Here is an 18,954-nt window from a genome sequence, read left to right on the forward strand (position 1 = left end):
GTATAGTGATAGACAAGTAGACAAATGGAATAGAATTGAAAACCCAGAAATGAACCCACACACCTATGGTCACTTGGTCTTTGACAAGGGAGCTAAAACCATCCAGTGAAAGAAAGACAGCATTTTCAACAAATGGTGCTGGCACAAATGGTTGTTATCATGTAGAAGAATGGGAATTGATCCATTCCTATCTCGTTGTACTAAGGTCAAATCTAAGTGGATCAAGGAACTTCACATAAAACCAGAGACACTGAAATTTACAGAGGAGAAAGTGGTGAAAAGCCTCAAAGATATGGGCACGGGGGGATATTCCTGAATAGAACATCAATGGCTTGTGCTGTAAGATCGAGAATTGACAAATGGGACCTCATGAAACTGCAAAGCTTCTGCAAGACAAAAGACACCACCAATAAGACAAAAAGGCCACCAACAGATTGGGAAAGGATCTTTACCTATCTTAAATCAGATAGGGGACTAATATCCAATATATATAAAGAACTCCAGAGGGTGGACTCCAGAAAATCAAATAACCTCCTTAAAAGATGGGTCTCAGAGCTAAACAAAGAATTCTCACCCGAGGAATACCGAATGGCTGAGAAACACCTGAAAAATGTTCAACATCCTTAATAATCAGAGAAATGCAAATCAAAACAACCCTGAGATTCCACCTCACACCAGTCACAATGGCTAAGATCAAAAATTCAGGTGACAGCAGATGATGGCGAGGATGTAGACAAAGAGGAACACTCCTCCATTTTTGGTGGGATTGCAGGCTTGTACAACCACTCTGGAAATCAGTCTGGTGGTTCCTCAGAAAATTTGACATAGTAGTATCGGAGGATCCCGCAATACCTCTCCTGGGCATTTATCCAGAAGATGTCCGAACCGGTAAGGACACATGCTCCACTATGTTCATAGCAGCCTTATTTATAATAGCCAGAAGCTGGAAAGAGCCCAGATGCCCCTCAACAGAGGAATGGATTTAAAAAATGTGGTACATTTACACAATGGAATACTACTCAGCTATTAAAAAGAATGAATTTATGAAATTCTTAGGCAAATGGTTGGACCTGGAGGGCATCATCATGAGTGAGGTAACACAATCACAAAAGAAATCAAATGATATGTACTCACTGATAAGTGGATATTAGCCCAGAAACTTAGTATAGCGAGATATAAGGTACAATTTGCAAAACACATGAAACTGAAGAAGAAGGAAGACCAAAGTGTGGACACTTTGCCCGTTCTTAGAATTGGAAACAATCACCCATGGAAGGAGTTACAGAGAAAAAGTTTGGAGCTGAGACAAAATGATGGACCATCTAGAGACTGCCATATCCAGGGATCCATCCCATAATTAGCCTCCAAACAATTACACCATTGCATACACTAGCAAGCCTTTGTTGCAAGGACTGTGATATAGCTATCCCTTGTGAGACTAGGCTGGGGCCTAGCAAACACAGAAGTGGATGCTCACAGTCAACTATTGGATGGATCACAGGGCCCCCAATGGAGGAGCTAGAGAAAGTATCCAAGGAGCTAAAGAGATCTGCAACCCTGTAGGTGCAACAACATTATGAACTAACCAGTACCCCAGAGCTCTTGTCTCTAGCTGCATATGTATCAAAAGATGGCCTAGTTGGCCATCACTGGAAAGAGAGGTCCATTGGACAGGCAAACTTTATATGCCCAAGTACAGGGGAACGCCAGGGCCAAAAAATGGGAATGGGTGGGTAGGGAATGGGAGGGGAGGGTGTGGGTGACTTTTGGGATAGCATTGGGAATGTAATTGAGGAAAATACGCAATAAATATAAATATAAGTATATATATATGAAATGTAAATAAGTAAAATTATTTAAAAAAAATTATGTTACAAAAAAGAAAAAAAAAAAGTTAACTCTGAGAAGTGTCCACTACTGTAGCTCTTAAAATTCCTATTGCTTTCTCATATGATTGTAACTCCTAAAAATCATTTTTGTTTCTAATTCACAAGTATAATTTTGCTACTGTTAGAAATAATAAGTAAATATCAGTGTTTTCCAGAGAAGGGACACTTCTTCCAACTGTGGAGGCACTAATAATGGACCCCACCCCAGAAAGATGTTCAACCACCAAAGCAGCAGGCAATAATAAATATTTGTGGAGATTGTCACACCGAAAATGAGATAACATCCAGGGATCCAATAAGATGCAGAAAATGTAGATGTAGAATAATGTACAAGAAAAGGACAAAAAGATTGGTGGTTTTTGATGCTCAATAAAATGGGAAGTTCAGGAATATCTTCATTCATACATTTGCCTCATTGATTTTTCTCTTTATTGTATAGCATTTAATTTAGTTTACATAATGACTACAACTGTATACCAATAATTTCATTTTAGAAATGCATAGTATTTTAATACTTTGTATAAAGGAAATTTCGGTTCAATATATGGCTTAATTTATTGTTCTTGTAATTCCTCACACAGTGAATATTAAAAGTGTTCCCCCCCAAAAAAATGAGTGTTCTCTGATTGTGTTAGGTGACCCCTATAGAAGGGTTATTTGACCACCAAAGGGGTTACAATGTGTAGGCTCAGAAACAGTGGTCTAGTAAAATGTAAGTTTTAGACCAATAAGAAACAGAAGGTCCATTTTATGTGATGAGTTATGAAGAACACAAAATTTACAGATGTTAGAAAATCAAATCCAGCTAGCTAGTTATAAGACTGCAGAAGCAGTGGTATAAAAATGAAGTCAGTATATTTTCCAACGTTTTAAAAATGCATATGCTCCTATATAAAGACCATTGTCAGAAAATCAACTTTTGAAATGGACATTCAATTATTCCCTATGTATCTATCACTCGTCTGTAGCTCTATTTAGACTTCTTTAATTGGCAATCAATCGTGTCGTTTTTCTTGATTACTCTTTTGCAGCATTATTTTAGACAGCCATCACTGGCTTACTACAGCAACATGCCAGGAGGCCTTTGTCTTACCTGTGTCCCACGCTTAGCATAGCTAATTCAGTGTCATAAATGATTCCATAATGTTGCATTTATTGTGCCACCATCCCAGTTGCAAATATAAAACCTAAATGGTTTGAATGACAAAATGGCCACAGATCTCCCATTCTTAGTTGCAGAAAGAAAAGGAAATCCTGTGTAAAGTGACTAGAGATCAGCAGTTCTAAGTTTCAGGTTTAAAGATCTCTGTCTTACGGTTTCTCTACACACACACACACACACACACACACACACACACACACACACACACACACTGTTGTACTGATTTCCCAAAAAGGAAAGGTATCTAACAAATTTATTCACAGTGAAATACTATTGGCACTGTTCTTACCCATTCCTGGAACATTTCTTTATTTTAACCAATCCATAGAAAACATTAATTCATACCCAGAAAGTCACTTCAAAACATAGCCCCTCAAGCAGTGTGGGATGGAGCTGGAAAGGTATTTTAAAGGTTGAGTCTTGGCCCTTCAGAGAGTGCTGCTTTTATATTTCCTACATGCTGTGAAAGGCACGGGTGTTACAGAAACTGCTATAAAATTCACCGTGGCTGAAACATGCAAATCAGCCCAGAATGTTTGCTGGAGGGTAAGTCATAGCAATGCCATTGAAATAGCCTGGGTATGCATATCTCATCAGTGACATCTTGAGCTCTGTTAATCAATTCCTATTTGAGATAAATGCATCTGCTTGTATCTCCAAAAGCGGGATTCACAGAACCGTGACTAAGATATTTCATAGATGCTCCCCAAGGACTTTAAAAGACAGAATGATAGGAAATTTACTAAATCCATACTGGTAACCTGAAGAAAAAGGTTAAGCAAAATTCAGAGGCTTCTTGATTCTCCTGCACAGCCTGAAAATTTTAACTCACAGTGTTCTAAATCTGTCCACTAATTCCTGAAGATAAGATTCATAGCCGTGATGTCTGCGTTAGAGCAATAAGTGGTGATAATTTCAGGCTTTGAAAAGTAATATATCTCAGAATTGCATCCTCTGCCGAACGGTTACTTCTAAATATTTTAGAAGCAGTGATTCTCGGCTAAAGAAAAGCTGAACAAATACTGTCTGACAAACAATGGAGAAATATAAGGTTTTGTTTTGTTTTGTTTTGTTTTAATTTAGTAGGAGGCTATGGAATGTGGATTACAATTATACTCAGAACTCTGAGGGGCTACCCATGACATCTTTCCTTCAACTTCTTCCTCTCCTAAATCATTGATAATAGAGGCCGCAGGCATTGTGGAGTAAACCCTGGAGCTCGCTGCACATTGACTCTAAGGGTATCATTTTTACAGTTAAGTTAACAAGAGACATGAAACTCACACCATTATTTGACTTGCTTAAAAAGTACCTTTTTCATGTTTTAAATTCTCCTGTCCCATATATTTGCAATCATTTGGCCCTTAGCATTCTCCTTGAAACTGTCCTCCTCTTCCCATCTCTCCTCTTGTTCCCGTTGACATTTTTTACTCTATAGCTCCTAGCTATCCCTCAACCACAAAGGTAGTTGAAGCAACATCCAAAAATACCAGCTCCCAGGAGCTGTTAGTTCTGTGCTTAGAGTATAAAACGGGTCTCAAGCCTGGGTAATAACTGAATTCATGAATCTCAATTCCCAGATGACATTAATAGCAGCGTAGAGCAGGAAGCAGAGTTATGTTAATTTCTGCAGGTAATGCGTGAAAGCAGATAGGGAATGCTTGAAAGGTCAACATCTGCTGTCATGCACGAGTGTCGCAAAATGTGATTGGCCAGTAAATGTCAACACCATGTTCTAAAATCTACATGCCACCCTTTCAATTTAATCTTAGCTTGCAGCCCAGCTAACAATCATGCAGCATGTTTCAAAAGCCCTTGAATTCTAAAATGGAATTGTATGATTGCATTCCCATGGCAATAAGACACCTGTAAATTACAAACGTGTCATTTAATCAGCATAAATGTAGGGAGTTTGTGCAGCCACTGTGAATTTTTTTTCCCATCTATTTTCAAAGGAGGCTGAAGACCTCTTAATGATTATATACCATACTGCAGGTCGAACTGTTGCCATGGTATTATGTTCTTTTTTTTTTAAGAGTGACTAGAATGCAGAGCAGATAATGAATCTAATTGATTGTCCTCTGCACCACATAGATACAGTTTATTTTTCTTCCTTTGTTTCCCTTCTCCTTTCAATCCAGATTATATTCAAAGGTATATATTCATACAGTGACAGGAATGACTGTCATATACAACAACCTCCACCTTATAAAAATGAATACACATAAAATGATCTGCCTTGAAAAATGTAACAAAACGGATGCGCATAAAGATCAGAGGCAAAAAAAAAAACTGCATCCACTACAGACTGTCAGATATATTGATGAAAAGGGAAACGTTATGTCATTCCAAAAAATAAGGGAAGACTCTATAGATTCATAGCATACTGAGGTATCCAAGACACTATTTCATTAACTGTGGACAAAATTAGTGAATTTCACACAGTCACAACAAATATTTGCATCCCATGTATCAGCTACATATTTGATCAGTTACTGGGAATAACGTCATTATTAATTATTAATATATCTTTACCAACTGAAAAGCATTTATAGTTCAAACCATTCTATTTAGGTGCTAATAGCATGCCCCAATAGTTAAGCGTGAAACTACTCTTGCAGAAGTCAAAAGTTCAGCTTCCAGCACCTAGGTCAAGTATCTCCAAGCCACTTGTAACTACAGCTCCAGGAAGGATTCCACATCCATGACAGTGGAGCAATAATGTGCACAAAGCCATATACAGACATACAATTAAAAATGGAAAACAAAAACAAAACAAAAAATTTCCCCATATAATAGAATATGTGACTTTTATTTTGATACTCTGTCTAAATTGACAAATGACAGAATTTAAACAGAGACAATTTAGCCTTTATTTATTATCACATGGGTAGGATTACATGGGCTTTCCCATATCATTTACATTTGTAGAATGAAGGTATTAGAAACATAAACCTGAAGAACTTTCTGCTTAAGAATTTCTGAGATAAAATCATTAAATGAATGTATGCAGTCAAGTAACTTTTTCTGCTTCTTAGAGTTGGTTCAAGCAGCCTGGCTAGAGTCCACCTTGCCTGACTCCTTCTTTCCTGTTCTTTCAAAAACTCAACTTTTGAGTTATTATTATTTTTTTGGTAAAACAAACTGACAGTAAATGCATAAACTTAAAATGTGGAGTCTTTCCTTTCCCCTAAAAGGAGATAGGTGCAGATAAATCTAGTTTCTATTTAGAATCTATAATTAACATAACAGCATGAACAATGTGCTCATATTCAATAGGTTAAATACACCTGTTTTCAATTATTTGTATATAAAATACATTTAGCCTTTCTATATGAATAAATAAACAAGGGTAAGCATGGCTATATAGTAGATGTTAGCCTTCAAGTCAATCCTTAGGACTAACATAAGTGAATAGCGCCAGTATCTATATGTATATATACATACATACAGTAGACTATATGCAGCTGTGAAGAAAATTGAAATCATGGCATTTACAGGGATGTAAAAATCATGCTATACTAAATAAGTCCAATCCCATGTTTATACTTACATGTGAGACCTAAAATTATATATCTATGAATAGAAAATATGTTTGCATTTAAATATTTGTGCTCATAGGGCACAAATCTTGAGAGCATGAGAATGCACAAAAAGGGAGAAAATGGAGTACATGGAATATGAACAGAGAAAAAAACAAGTTGTCAAAAAGGGACCAGAGGGGAATGAGTGTGAACCAAGTTTAAAGACACTAAAATGAAACCCATCACTGGGTGAGCCAATCTAAGAAATTAATTTTTAAAATAGAAAGAACATTAAAGACCCTTGCTAAACTTGATTTCTCTTCTAACATTCACCTCCTCATTTCAATCCCAATAATCAAGACAAGCACTAGGTAAAACAAAGAAGAAAATGTATATAAATGTTGCTTTTCTATCCCTTCCCCCTTGACTGTGTTGCAGATCAAATTTAGGGCTTCAGGTATGGTGGGGAAATTTGTACTCACTAAATTACAAACACAGCCTTCAATTATTTTCCTATCACCCACCAGCCTTTTTTTCCACTCCATGTCTTTCTCCCACCCACCTGTCTGTCTTCTCCTTATGTCTTCTTTCCACCCACTTAATTTACTTTTTGACATATCTTTCTCCCACCTGCCTGTGTCCCCCCCTTCCCCGTTCATGTTACTGAAACTCACCAGAAGTATGCTTTTACAAAAGACTCATGCCCTTTAATACTTTGTTGTTCCAGTTTCCTTTGTGACTTTTGAAGCAAATTTAACCCTACAAATGCTAAAATGTCACCTGTCTTAGAGGAACACAGGGAAATCTGCATCCATACCAAAAACAATATTTCATGTTCCTGGATATAGTGCAGTAGCTAGAGAGGAGGCAAGGAGTAGAATTTTTAAAGCAAACTCATGTCATACACGGCAATTTTTTTTCCTACACATATTATTGGCTACTGTACTGAAACACTGTCTAAAGACACTAACAGTAGATACAGTTGAGAGTAGGAGCAGTCCATCTAATCCAGGACAGAGGAACTAGTTTCCTATGTTTTTATATAAGGGTGTGGACATTTAAAGTAGTATCAATTGAAGACCTCATAGCAAATTGAGTTCTTTTTACTTTTAAAATATTAAATTTTCCTCTTGAAATATGCATTTAGGATAGACAATGGTTACTTATGTTAAGCTGATATAGGTTACTTATGTTAAATGTTTAAAAAAAATTTGTCAGACATCACAATAAGACAGGGAGACCTTTTTATTTAAATATTTCAATTATATGAGGGAAATCTGAATGTAGTCACATTTTTACTAATAAAATATCATTTATGCCTATAAACCCCAGGTAACTAACTCTCTCTCTCTCTCTCTCTCTCTCTCTCTCTCTCTCTCTCTCTCTCTCTCTCTCTCTAGCATTCATATCCACACACACACACACACTATAAAGCACAAGTCTAACTATAAGAAAACAATGGTCCCTAATTAAAATTTCACTACGCAATTTGCAATTTGCTACAGTTTTGAATATTTTGCCTTTGAGAAACAGTTTCTGGAATCCTTCCCCATTTCCTCTCCTGAAAAGATCGAATGGGTCTCCTAACTACTGGTGATAAGAAGGAGAAGATAAACCAGAGAAGTCATTCTTGCCTTTAGGGATTCACCTGGCAAATTGCTGCTTAAAGAGTCCTGTCAATAAGTTAACTTCTTTACTGTCGGGAGCAATTCTCTCCTGCCGGGAAGATGGACAAGATGACCTAATAGATCTTTTCTCATCTCAAGATTCAGTTTCTTGTGAAGAAGTGTGCTGGAGCACAGAAATAGTGTTTAAGGCTTGTCTATAAAATTCAAACATTTTTAATATTTATACCTTGTTTTAAATTTTGGTGAACTGGTATAAGCGCTCTGAAAATGTTGATTTTCTCATGCCTTCTGATGTATTATTTATGTATAAAATAATGACAATGATTTATATGTATTTCCAGACTTAATAAAAAAAAGGTGGAAACTACTTCTAGGGACATTTTTCCATCCTGATATCTGTGTTATTTCAAGCAAAATCCTTCCATCCTTCCATCTCACATCTGTTGGTCACTGAATACTTATGATTGAACAGTTGATTGTTGTATCTCCTGGTGCTCACTACTTATGTTACCTTACTTTCCATTGACCTTAATATTGGGAATACTAATGTTGTGTACATCATGGGATTACAGCAATTGCCCATGCCATATACTATATCGGCTAATGTTAATTCATGATGAAGTTAATTGTTGTGGTAATGCTTTTAATATATCTTGACTTTAAGAATACTGAATCCTCCTATTATATACACTGAAAAATAATCTTATGTCTGTAGAGAAATGTAGCTTCTGCTTGTCATCAAAGAAGCCTCTCATTATAGCAAACAGAGACCATCACAGAAACAACAACTGGACAAAATGCAGAGATCAATGAAACCTACAAAGACTATCTCCAGTGGATGCACCTATATAACATTTTCTGTATCTTTTGCCTGGGCAACACTTTGGAAGAGGGGGAAGAAAATAGTAAGATCTAGAATGCCACAGTGAAAGTAATAAGATCTAGGTAGTCCACAATGGAGCAATATCTTTCCTAGAAATGACTTCATAAACAGGACCAGAAGAACACTGACAAGATCAACAAACATACTAAAACGAAAGGAGAGAATTTTTGCAAGATTCTGCCCTAAAATTTACAGTCACTCAATGACTCCTGAAAGAAGGAGGATAACCTTCAAGGAATAAGGCCCCCTTCTGGGTTGTGGTAGCCTTGAAATCATACGAAAGATACAAACAATAATGATATACTCAATGTAGTGTGTGTGTGTGTGTGTGTGTGTGTGTGTGTGTGTGCTTGTAACAATAATAAGAAAAAAGACCCTATCAACCTGAGAGAGGAGACTACAGGAAAATTTTGAAGGACAGTAGCTGGCTGGGATTGGAAGGAGGAAAGTAAAGAAAGATAATGATGTAATTCTATTTTAATTAAAGACATATTCAAAATTAAAAAGTAAAAAATCACTTTAAGAAGATGCAGGATGGGCTGGAGAGATGGCTCAGTAGTTAAGAACCATGATTGCTCTTCCAGAGGTATTGAGTTCAATTCCCAGCAACCATATGGTGGCTCACAACCATCTGTAATGGGATCCCATGCCTTCTTCCAGTGTGTCTGAAGAGAGTTGGCAGTGTACTCACATACATAAAATAAATAAATAAATAAATAAATAAATAAATAAATAAATAAATAAATAATTCTTTAAAAAGAATAAACTGCAGGATTCCATATGTAGTATTCTGTTTCTATCCTTGATAACTCAGAAGAACAGTGATGTTTGAAATAGAAAAATTATCAAGTCACAGAAAATTTGGGGCCTTTAAATAATGAAGTTATCTTATATATATATTGAAGAAGTATGTTCTGGTGATTTCAAGGTCATAATTAAAGGAACTTTGTTACATTCATACATTGTCTGCAATGATTTACAAACCCTTTCAAGGGTCAAGTAACTGCAATTAAGTTGACCACTAGTTCTATACTTTTGTTTCTTTGCGCAGTTCCCTCACTGGCTCTACCAAAAGTTTGGCTTCAATGGCTCAGAGATTACACCTCTCCAAAACACAAGTTATTCATATCTTTGTGTTTAGAATCTGAGCAGCTAATAGACTAGAATATAAATTGCTTATGAATTGTAACAGTCGGCAGTTCCTTATTCTTGGAAATTCTTTTCATCTAGCAAGATACTTGATATGGAGTCTTCCAATAATTGTTTTTCCAATAAATGTTTGTTGAATGAAGAAACAAGTGCTGTACTTTAAAATTGATTTTCCAAACTGCTACATCCCCAGTCTTCAAATGACAATGGCAGAGTACTTTCTCCTCACACCTTTTATTACTGAAACCAGATTCAACTGGTTGCATTGACTTACTAAGATTTTTTTTCTGTAATTTATTTATTCACATTACATCCTGATAACAGCCTTATCTCCTCTCTTCCCAAGTTCCACCTTTACAAATTACTCCTTCCATTATCAGTGAAGTTCCCATTGGGTATCACTCTGCCTTAGGACATCTAGTCCTAGCAGGACTAAGCACTTCATCTTCCATTGAGGCCCAGCTAAGATATTTTCATAGCATACTGGATTGGTTTTTCAAGTTTTTCAACTTTCAGAGATTCAATATAAAGAGACATTTTCAGTGTGCCAAACAGTGTCATGTTGTTGCCATATGATTTGGCGCTAAGGTCCTATGTCCAGGTATAGGGCAATGCCAGGGCCAAGGAGCAGGAGTGAGTGGGTTGGTGAACAGAGGGGGGGGGGTGGGGGTTTTCAGAGGGGAACCAGGAAAGGGTTTGAAATGTAAATAAAGAAAATATTTAATAATAAAAGAAAAATCTGTTCTTGAAATGACTGAATTACAGACTAAGGGCAAAGTCAAACTCTTACTAAATGTGTTTCTTGGTGTGTGACATGTAAGAGATGCATAATCTATATTTCCATTGCATTGCCTGTACTATTAATAACAGAGTTTTACTAGAGACACAGGCTACTTGCTTGAAAACTAAGATTATAACAGATTTCTTGTATTTTTTTCAATCCTTCTTTCCCTCTACTCTACATATCCAAAGTATGCTTTTTCTGAGATGCAAATAAGCATATATTTCTACATTTTATCTTTGAGAATAAAGTAAATTTCCAAAACGAAACTGCTTGGTTGAGAACACCAAGCTTCAATTTCTCTGTAAAGAAATTTCTTTCCAGCCCTGGTGTCACAGAGAAGTACTTGAGAAAAAACTTTGCTTTCATTTTTGCCTCTTTGGAAATAAAGTTTCAGGGAGAGTCACCCAATGTAATAACCTCTCACATGCCTGTCGGGGACAGCTTAGAAGGATACTGCATATTTTTATTTTCAATCTTTCAATGTCTCTTTTAAACCTTTGTGCCTTTTTTATATTTATTAAAAAGTACACAGTTACAAATTTGGTATCAAATATTTTGCTAATATTCTTTCCATGGGCTCTGATCGACTCAATGTAATATTCAAATCAACAGTGCAAAAAAAGCCTAACAGGTTTCTAAGCTTAGCCAGCTTTCTTCCCCAAATGGAAATCCTCTTTTTGGAAACACCTTGCTTTGATATCCTTTTGTTACAATTGAATGAGGAATTCGTAGAATGACCTGCTTATTATTAATTCTCTTCAACTCTCAATCTTTTTCCCTATCCTTGCTGTATCCCTCTCTGCTCCTCCTCAATGTTAACCACAGCAGAAGTGGGACATCTGCTCACAAAAACATTTAGATTGCTAATGATTCTTTTTAACATCTGTTGTACTGCTACTGAACAGTTGTTGTTTCTTTAAGGAGACTCAAGGGACAAGACCTATGTCACCTTAATCGTGGGTACTTTTTGAAAGTTGTAAGCCCTGTACCTCTGGGAGCCATCCCGGAGTGGCACAGTGTACATACATAAACGTAATGCTTCCAGTTCTGCAGGTTTGCTTTGTCTATTTCAGTATTTCTGATTGGAGTATTTTATGTCTGGTTGTTATAATATTTTTTTTGTCTTCTCTTTTCACCTCACTCTTTATTGCAATTAAACTTTCAAAGAAAAGCTATTAATCACAAAATATATCTTATATCTCTAATTGAATTGAATATAAACCTTTGTAAAAAAAAATCTAAATAGACTTTGATACTAACAATTCAATCTGTATGATAATTCATAATGAAATGAATACAGTATATGGCCTGGGATCTTATTTCTATTTTCTTTTAGCCAATGCACTGTACTTATTCATACATACTTTTCATGGGAAGAAATAAAAATAATTTATTTTTAATACATCTATACTTAATATTCTGGAAACATGGTCCTTTCCCATACTGCAATTACACACAGGGTTTCCCTACATTCAGGCTACAGAAGCAAAGATTTTGCTGAGATAAAATCTGTTCACATATTAGCAAAAGAAATCCTCTGCTAATTCAACAGAGTGTTGATGTGTTTGAAAGAATTTTTAGAAAGTCATAAGTAACCTAACATCAGAAACACATCCATAAGCAAGGGGCGGCAACAGTATTGGGCTGGCTTATTTTTCATTCAGTATTATTTCTTAAGGGCTTTATCTGAGATTTCTTTCTCAGTTGTACTTTTGTACACAAAAAGTACACCACACATGCACACACACACACACACACACACACACACACACACACACACACACACACAGCAGGTGGTGAGTTCTTTCTCATTCCAAATAGTTTGCTATGCTCATTGTTTTTAATCTGTAAAAAGCCATGTTGCAACCTCTGGTGGATGAATAAATTATGACACTGGTAAAAATAAAAAATAAATTAATCAGTGTCTTTACAAGAATACATATATCTACAAAGTATCTTTTATGACAAGTCAATGTGCGAAAATCAATCACATTAATTGGAAAGTAATTTTCTTCTAATACCTTAAGGAAAGTGTTGAAGCTTTTCAAGTAAAGCTCCTCATGAAAATTCAAGAGCTTTAAACAATCAAAGAGAGTCTAATTCTACTTCAGGTTGTATCAGCAAAGAGGTCTCCCAAGTCAGATTTTGTTTCATCAGTTTTTACGAAGAAGAGTTGGAGATTTTTATCAAAGATACCTTAATAAAAGGCTAAAATGAAAATTAGAGAATAAAGATGTGCTCAGAGAAAAAGTAGAACATACACAATTATGCAAATAGGCTCTCAAACAACTGGTTCCTATTCCATTATTTAAATCATTTTATTTGTGTGTTTGTGGGTTTTTGGCTTGCACATATGTTTGTGTACCATATATGGACCTGCCAGAGGAGGGTAACAGATCCCTTTGAACTAGAATTGCAGGTAGTTTGTAATCCAACATGCTAGGAATCAAGTCCCTGTTCTCTGGAAGACCAACGATGAATTTATGTTTCATATCGCCTCTCTAGCTTTCTATTTCATTAATTTTAAGGCTTCATCCATCCTTTCCAGTCTTTCTTGTTCTCTTCCTTTATATTTATAAAATGTACACCCATTTGCAGTTGACATATTTCTTCATAATATGAAAGATAATTACCAGTGAACATTAACAACAATGCATTTTACTGCATTGCATTGTAGAATAATCAACATGTTAAGTCAATGCCAAAAAAATATTGAACTCAAGAAGAGGCAATTAGTTGTACTTTTTATGTGTTCAAAAACAAACAAACAAACAAACAAACAAAAAGCAAACAAACAAAAAACAAACAAACAAAAAACAGGTGATGTTGAATGGGTTTTTTTGTTGTTGTTGTTACAGTATGCAACCTATTCACTAAAATTTTTTTTAAATTTTGATTTCAATTCTATTTTCCAGCTTTCTTATTACGAGAATAAAAAACTGACCCTGATGGACTAATGGAAAAGATGATTAACTTGTGTTAATTATTTTTGGAGAGATGTGGACATTCATTCACCCTAGATATTGATATGGCACCAAAAGCAAAACAAAGATTCCAATAATGTCTAACTTGCTGAACCAATACACCTGTTGAGTTTAGTCATACAGAATATGTGTGGAGTCACAGGAGTAGCAGAGACCTTAAATGGTACATCACTGTAAAATTATACCCCACTATAAATGACAACTTTATGAAAACTGAATTAGGGAGGATCCTTTCAGTTAGTATTCTTCCTTTTCTGAAATATTTTAGTAGCTTTCAAGATCACTTGAAGCTGGGACAAAACAGCAGGGAGTAATGGCTAAAATCTAGAGGTTGTCAATAGTTCTGTCTTTGTTTTCATAAACCCAGATACCTTTGAATTGTTCTTCTCATTTAGTTCTCATGACTACCAGGATATGTTAGACCCAATGATGAAGAGTTGATTGATAATGCTTTGCCCAGAGGGGATAAACATGCTACTGTATTACTAGATCATGGTATCATAATATTTAGTGAGTTGGAGAATATTAAATATGGTAGATTCAAATCCATTTATTAGTGCAACAACCAAAAATCATCTACCATGTACTTAGGTAACACCTAATTATGTGAATCTATTTTTACCATGTAATGGGAAACTTTAAAAGTCATAACCCACTCAGAACAACTTTCCATACGCATTAAAATGATATTCCGTGGAGTTTAGACAGCAAAGTTTATGCTAGAGACTTTTGTGAATTCTATCTTGGAGCTTGCACATTCATCCAGCAAAGTATCAGATCTATAGCCTCAGGCATTAGCTTGTCTTTCTTTCCCATTGCTATCAGAGGGGGGAAAATTGAAAAACATTATATAAGTGATGTGGCCCTGGGTCTGTTTTATGTTCAGAATTCAGTGGTGTAAAAGATGTATTTGGGGAAATTTTCCCAGAAAACCTAACATCAGCAGCAATGACAAGAATGCTATCCATTAGCCCACTTTTTATTCATTTGTATGAGGAAGCCAGGAATTGGAATTGGCAAGACAATTTATGCCTTTTCAACATTTACATCTTTGTATTTGAGGGAGATGGCAGCCCTTTCCTCTTAGCACCACTCAGAGTCCCTTGGGTATGCTGCTGTCATGCTAGTGAGTCTCAATGCCTTGCGGTGTCTAGTCTTGCTAGCTTTAGTGTCAGGCACTCTATCTCAGAGGACATGTACATGTTTGCATGTGTTCACAACCTCGACATAAACACATAATATTGCCAAGTTTGATGGTAATAAGCACACACTAAACAAAGCAGAGCTGAATCATCTTCTTATACAAAAAGCAAACAAAATTGAATTATGTACAGTGTGATTCTCCTTTATGCTCATTTTGAATAGACATTAAAAACTCATTTTAATCTTCCAATTCTTTAGAAAGGTCACAATAATTATATATTTTTCTTGGACTATTTAATCCATTGTTCCATTTACAGGACTGCCTTCATTAACATGCAGAAATAAAATGATAGAAAAATTCATGGAGGGAGGCATCCTTCAAAATAGTAATTTATGTGAAGGCTCAGTAAAATGCTTACCCATTATAAAAATTACAGAGATTTTAGGAGAATTTATTTTAAATTGTTTCTCAAAGTCTTAAGATGTAGTTTGAAAGGCACATTGATACTGGTAAGAAATAAAGGAAATGGAAAACAGAAATTGCTACACAACCATTTTCTTCATCTGTATTTATTACATCTGATCCTGAAGTTTTGGTGAAAATGCAGGTAATTCTGAGGAAATACGTAATAGCAAAGAAGATAAATAATAATTATTTCGTTCAAATTTAAAGTTACCCCATTTTATGTCTTTGTTCATGAAACAGGTTTGAAGAAAAGCAAAGGCTAGCTCTCAAGCCAGCCAAACGTTTTACTCCCACCTTGTGGCTGAGCGACTGCATGGCTAGTTTTTCAAATATAAGCCATCAAGATGTATGTGCAAAATGACTTTTCTCTTAACCACTGATGAAAACGAGATGGATTGAGACTGAGCTTTGTGATTTATCAAATCAGTGAGGCACGAATTTCTCAGCAAGCAAAGCAGCGACTAACATGAACACTGTTACAGAATAAATAGGGTTCTTTAGTTTCTTTGAGCTTACATGTAAAAATTAAAGATATTCAGTAAATAGCTATTCAACAACAAGTTTTCAAAACAAAATGCAGTGGGATTGTCAACGTTAAAAATATTCCTTCAAGGCTGGAAGCTACCGCAGTGGTTGGAAAGCATACTGCTCATGCAGCTCATTTGTGTTAGGTCCCCAGTGCTCAGGACAGTAAACTCACTGCCTGTAACTCTAGCTTCAAAATATCCAACAGCCTCTTGCAATCCCTGGGCACATGCATTCACATGCACAAAACCACACCCAGGAGACAAAGATGCACACAGTCAAAGTTAATAATAATCTTAAGAATTATTGAGCAAGTCTTGTTTTGCATGTTAGGCAAAGCATACCTTCTCACGGGTCTTGATTTCTAATTGAAAGTATATAGAGAAAGCCATGTTTCAAAGTGATGTCACTAGCCAAGCCTCTGCAGAAGTATAAACAAAGTAAAACTTGAGTATATATGACATTTCCATGTTTCATTTTAGGGAATAGAGAAATATGTAGAAAATGTACTTGGAGTCACATTAGAAAAATTACTAAAGCCCTTTGCAATCCAAAGATCTTCTTCTTTTCCTTATAAGGTTATTAATGCCATTCAAATCACTACCAGAGCATCCTATTGTTAAAAGAGAGACAGAAAAAAGACTGTAGCAACTTTTGGAGACAACATGAGAGTCTCCAAAATGGCATGCATGGCTAATCTAAGAAACTGTACTGCAGCTCACCTTCAGGGAGGTGTAATCCATCTTGAGTATGTCTCACCATATGTGATTCTAAGAACCTCACACCCAGACCCTTATGTATGCTTTTACTTTTGTTTTGGGCAATATCATTTTCTTCTATTTTTCATATCATGTCAATTCAGCTTTATACTGGCTAGGCATAAAATTCTTTTCTATGTTCAAGCCACAAATCACAATTTTGCCTGAGTTGATGTCCCTGAAACATAAAGGAAGTCCTTACACTGCTAATACATTAACAGAGTAGAGATTTTTCCCTACAGACATTATTATTATTATTGCTATTACTACTACTACTATCATCATCATTATTATTATTATCCAGAACTGTCAACTGAAATTCCTGTATCGATGCTTACTCGATTTGATTTTGCCTTCTTCTAATTGAATTTAGTATCCATCTTTGTTGAAAGCAAACCCTTCTGTTCATACAAGGAGAATTTGGCACCATTTACCTTGTTTTGCAGAAGGGGATCTCATTCAAAGACACTGAGTCTTGATTCTTAGTGCAGCCTCAGGTGTCTACATTTTTAAACCACAAAAAGTAATTGAAGACACGTTTTCCCACAACTTGAATATTATTTTCAGTATCTAATTTATGTAATTCAATTTTTATAGGGTACATTCTTATCAGCATGATTACCTCAATATTCTCTGCAAAGGAATTTTTTGACAAAATGTTAAAGGACAACTCTTTGAGATATAACTTGGGTTCACCAAAACTATACGATGAATGTTAAGACACTTAATTTTGACTCCTTGTTCATCTGCCAAAACCCATGTTCTTAGTATACATTACTTTTTTTCAGGTATCTCTCCTTCACATAGCTTTTCTTAAAAATCTATGTTTAAAATCTCTTTTAAAAATCTACAGCCCTACTTTACATTGCTCTATCCTGAATTGCTTTCCTATGGCATGACAAAGGATTTGGGTTGACCTGAGACAATGTCCCTTAAGACTAGAGCAACTCTTCAGCATGTTTCAATTTACAGCATGCCACTCTGACTTCCTTCTTGCAGCTGCTGACAAGCTCAATGTAGTCTTGCTTCAATTCCTCTTCATCTGCCACTAGCCCCACTTTATTAAAAACACTCTTGCAGCACCAACAAAGGGAAGAGATTTTTGTTTTGATGTTTGTGATACATAGTTCCTTTTATAAGGATACCCCAGGACATCAAAGTCTTTAGCCCCACACAAAGGATGATCCTAGTATTTCAGGGCACTAAATTTCCTTGTATTTCAAAAGAAAGTAAAGAACAGAATATACTAAAGGAAAGTAGATTGATTTACAGTTTGTCTGATGACAGTGAAAAAGGAGGGAAGAAAAAACCGACATCCTCTTACCTCTACTACTAATCTACATGCCTATGTTTATGTTATAGTTTAGAGAAGGCCATAAGAAAAGAATACATATCTATTTGTTTATCTATCTGTCTGTCTGCCTGCCTGTCTGTCATATGTATGTATGTATGTATATATATATATATATATATATATATATATATATATATATATATATATATATGTGTGTGTGTGTGTGTGTGTGTGTGTGTATGTGTATATATATACATATATACATATACACATGTATATATATGTGAATGTATGTGTGTATATATATATATATATTCTAATAGGATTATCAGTTCTTTTCTAGGTCACCTAGGCACCAGGTAGCTTCCAGTCTCCATACTTTTATATGCAAAACAGACAGCTGCCTTATCTATGACTGGAAAATAAAACAAGATAGCTATTATATTGAATTTAACACACTCTCCAACCCCAACACACACACACACACACACACACACACACACACACACACGCACACACATGCACATGCATGTGAAAGTGCAATGTCTCAGGGGCTTCATGGGATGGACATTAAGATCTTCACAACACTGGGCCTGGGAGAGCTATTTTCCTTCTTTCTCTTCATTCATTTATTTTATCTTCCTAATTTTCTTTATATTTTATTGATTTTTGTTTAGCATATAAATATCATGTTTTGTGACATTTTCATAAATAAATGATTGTGCTTAACATTTTACATGTTCAGACCCCTCCCCTCTTTTTCTG

General features: G+C 35.6%; 1 pseudogene; it reads left to right on the forward strand.

The window, feature by feature from the left end:
* On the forward strand, window positions 2,042-2,490 carry Gm29818 (predicted gene, 29818; annotated as a pseudogene).

The sequence above is a fragment of the Mus musculus genome, chromosome 12 (assembly GCF_000001635.26).
Source record: "Mus musculus strain C57BL/6J chromosome 12, GRCm38.p6 C57BL/6J".
Taxonomy (NCBI): domain Eukaryota; kingdom Metazoa; phylum Chordata; class Mammalia; order Rodentia; family Muridae; genus Mus; species Mus musculus.